The sequence below is a fragment of the Peromyscus leucopus genome, chromosome 3, assembly GCF_004664715.2.
Source record: "Peromyscus leucopus breed LL Stock chromosome 3, UCI_PerLeu_2.1, whole genome shotgun sequence".
Taxonomy (NCBI): domain Eukaryota; kingdom Metazoa; phylum Chordata; class Mammalia; order Rodentia; family Cricetidae; genus Peromyscus; species Peromyscus leucopus.
The window spans coordinates 114,159,450-114,163,760 of record NC_051065.1 but is presented as its reverse complement, the minus strand read 5'-3'; the positions used below and the strand labels follow the sequence as shown (position 1 = coordinate 114,163,760).

The following is a 4,311-nucleotide window of genomic DNA, read 5'->3' as shown; positions in this document are numbered from 1 at the left end:
GTAGGTTTATCTTGCAGACAGGTCAATGCTGTAGTTCATATAGGGTTTATAGTTAGATGAGGCTGATGATTACTTTTCTTCTTCATTATCACTTTTCAGCACTATAAATGCTAGTCAGTATGGATGAAGCTTTTACTTGGGTACTAGTTTGATTTCTCTATATTTGAAGACATAAGGATGTGTTTTCTTCAGATCTTAACAGGATGTTATAGAAGTGACCAATATCATTAGCAATAGCATATGATGTTTGAGGGTGTCTATGTGACCCCATGCCAGTGACTCAAAAAGATGCAATCAGGCTTTACAGACACTACTGTCCCCTGTCACCACCTACTACAACTATGGTCAACCCCACCATGTTCCTTGACATATTGTGAGCCCCTGGGTCCTGTCTTCTTTGAGCTGTTTGCAGACAAAGTTCCAAAGACAGCAGAAAACTTTCGTACTCTGAGCACTGGAGAGAAAGGATTTGTGTGTAAGGGTTTCTTCTTTCCCAGAATCATTCCAGGATTTATGTAGCAGGGTAGTGACTTCACATGCCATAATGGCACTGGTGGCAGGTCCATCTATGGGGAAAAATTTGAAGATGAGAACTTCATCCTGAAGCATATAGGTCCTGGTACTTTGTCCATGGCAAATGCTGGACCAAACACAAATGGTTCCCCCTTTTTTTTATCTGCACTACTAAGATGGAGTAGTTGGATGGCAAACATATGGTCTTTTGGAAAGTAAAAGAAGGTGTGAGCATCATGGAAGCCATGGAGTGTTTTGGGTCTAGAAATGTCAAGACTACCAAGAAGGTCACCATTTTGGACGGTGGGCAGCTGTAATTCTTTTAACTTTCGGGCATCTTATCCACCAGACCATTCCTTCTGCGACCCAGTGTAGCACCCCTACCCCATCTGCTCACAATACCCTGTGATCTCTGCTCTCACTGAAATTCTTTGGGTTTCCATATTTTTCTCATTCCACTCCAAGCCTAGCTGGATTGCAGAGTTACGTTTACAATTATGAATAAAAACTAAATAAGAAAAAAAAAACATGCAACCCATACCACCCATACCTGGTACTGTGGTCTTATTTTATAACATATGATATCTGTCTCCCCCATTATATGCTAGCTCCATTTAAATTCCTTTTATAGATTTATAAATTTTAGGAAGCCTCTACAGTAGTAGGTTTCTATAAGGCCTTTCTTGGCCTTTAGTGTTAATTATCCATATTCCCTCTTTAAATCCGACCTTCTATTCTCCTCCCCATTCAATCTTCCAATTTTAGTTTCCTATTTATAAGCCTGTGTTCTACTTCCCCTTGTGCATGTTTAGTAGGTGAACATGTACATGTGGGTGCACATACACATATATGCACACCCATGAGGAAGCGATAAGCCAACCTTGGGTTTGTTCCTCAGGAGCCATTCCTCTTGATTTTGGGAGACAGAGTCTCTCCTTGACCTGCAGTTTGCTGATTCTGCTAGGCTGGACTGAGCTGGGAGGACCAGGGATCTACCTGTTTCTGCCCTTCCCGAACTGAGAATATAGATGTGTGCCGTCATGCCCAAAGTTTTTAAACATGTGTTCCATAGATCCTTATACTTACGTGGCAAGCCTTTTATAGATCCCTCTAGCCCACAACTAACATTTTTTTGGAGAATGAAGCTGAGTTCAGAAAGATCAATTATTTTCTCCAGGTTCTGCAGTGAATGAGACATCTTTTACCCCAAAACTACGTTTCTTCTAGGTATGGGAACTCAAACAGTGAAGGCAAAAAAAAAAAAAAAATCAACCAACATTAAATCTGAAGCTCTTTATCATGAGGGTTTCTTCCCTGTGTGAAAACGCATATACTCCAAATAGAGTCACACTTTTTTTTAAGGGTTTTTACTAACTAGTTTGGGGATTTTATAGACTAATAATCTGCCAACATCTGCATAAACATCAACAGGGCCCTAGCCTATAAATAAAAGAATGAATATTTTCTCAATTAGGAAAAATAAGTATATTATCTCAGAGTAACACACAGTCTGTTAAATTCAGTGTGGTTAGTATTATGGGAAGCTCAAGGAAACTGTTCTTATATTTTTCATTTTACAGTAAATACGTGAATGCCATGATTTGGACTATCATTATCATTCAGAACGTTATTTGAGAATAGTGTCTTAGTTGCCTTCAACAAATTCTTTCTATTCAATTTTGGCAGGTGTGTGTGTGTATGAATGTGTATGTGAGTGTTTGCACATGGGTGAGCATACAAGTGTGTATTCAGAACAGAACAAGGCTTCAGTACCTATGGCTAATGTACACCCAAATTGACGGCTTATCCGATACTATTATTGACTACATTTGACTAAAGCAGCTCAGTCGAATGTTCCCAGCTACATGCCGTGATCTCACCATCACATAACCGGGACCCAATTATTGATGGAATTTTAGTTCTTTCGTGACAGCAGCAGCAACAGCAAAGACAAAAGCAAGGATGCTGCAAGTCAAGTTCGGGAAACAGGACTTCATTCTGAGGCCACGAGGACAGTTCATCTTCTACTCTTTACAAATGAGTGAATCAACGGTCTTACTGATTACACCCGGGGAAACCTGAGTGAAATAGTATTTCCCCTTCCTGATATGATAGAAATTTTCTCTCCTTTCCGCTGACCAGAGCAAGTTGCTCCACCCATAATTTGGGAACAAACATTCCTAGCAGTCCCCACCCGAAGTCTGGTGTCCATCCCTTCCACTGTGCCCCCTTCTACTCAAACTCCAGTGGGATTTTTTGGTTTGTTTGATCGTTGGTTTGTTTTTCAATACTGGGAATTGAATCTCCCATGCCTTCACCCATGCCACACAAACACGTGTCCACTGAGCTATGTCCCAGGCAGTTTTTAACATTTTCTTTTGAAACAGGTCCTAGGTAAATTGTCCAGGCTGTCCTTGAACTCATTCTGTATTTCTGTCTGGCCTTCAACTTGACTTCTCCTTCTGCAGTCCGCTGAGAAGTAGAAAGGACAGCCTTGCACTACCAGACATGGTCCCAACCATTTTCTTCCCACCTTCTCTTCTTTTTGTGTGCATATGTCAATGTATGGGTGTGGTACGTGCATATACCATGCATGTTTTCCTGTCCACGAGGAGGCCAGAAGTTGATGTCAGCTGACTTCCTCAATCAATGTTATTTTCTGAGACAGAGTCTCTCACTGAACCCAGAGATGGACATTTTAGGCTAAATGTAACGGCCAGTGAATCTTTAAATAAGCCTCTTTGTGCCTCCCCTTCACTGAGATTATAGAAGCCTGTGACATACCCAGCTTTCCTGTGAGTACTGGGGATCTGAACTCGGGTCCTCATCATTGCACAGCAGACTATCCACTGAATTATCTACTCAGCCCTAAATACTTGTTTTCAATGCGGCTTCCACCCTGGCTGTACCCTGTAAGGGCTGTGTCCAACCTGAAGTCTAGAGGCATTCTTTTCTCCACCTTAAAATGTCTGCCGTCTAGCCTAGAACAATTCTGTCTTGTTTCTCTGTACTTTCCTAACCCATTTTTAAAATTAATATTTGACTGATAAAACCTAAGATTCATGATCTGAAATGTACACTTCAGCAGATGTTATAGATCTACTATATAATATATATAATCTAACTGCCCTAATTCCAAAACATTCTTAATGTATAGCCTCTATCACTCTCCCAGCTTTTCTTTCTACTTTCTTGTCTCAACTCATACCTTGTATACTCTGAAATGTGATTCACTGTATTCTAACCCTATTTCCTGGTGTATAAGCATTAATATTCAGCAATCTCTCCCATACACCTGTTCTGGATAACCTGACAATATGTGTATGTCACCCCTGTTGTGGCCCCCAATACCATCGCCACCTTTGCCCCTCTTTGGGAAGAGTCCCACGTGACTACATTCTATGAATACAACCAAGCAATCTAGAGTTCACACCTCAACTAATGCCACTGGTGACCTCCCACTGCCCCAAGTCTCTCAAGACCAGACACTAGACAATGAAGGCCAAGCCCTGATGTTGATCCTGAGGAGACTCCACAAACTAGTCAGTCCTCAGCATGATTAGTTTGCCTCTCCTGCTCCTCCTGAGGAGCCATAGTAAGGGGTCGCTAGCTGCCATGTGATGCTTTCCCATATGGTTCCTATAGAAGTGAGTGTCCTTCCTTGATACTATAGCAAACTATGCTTTCAATAACAATTCTCCACTCACGTTTTGCAATATTTCAAGTTTTCTAATAGACTATACTTTAAAACATCCTAGATCAGTTACTGAGCATATGCAAGGTCTTGGGTTTCATTCC

At 41.2% G+C, this 4,311-nt stretch overlaps 1 pseudogene; it reads left to right on the top strand.

The window, feature by feature from the left end:
* Window positions 1-341: 341 nt before the first annotated feature.
* LOC114695396 lies at window positions 342-832 on the top strand (annotated as a pseudogene).
* The last annotated feature ends 3,479 nt before the right edge of the window (window positions 833-4,311 follow it).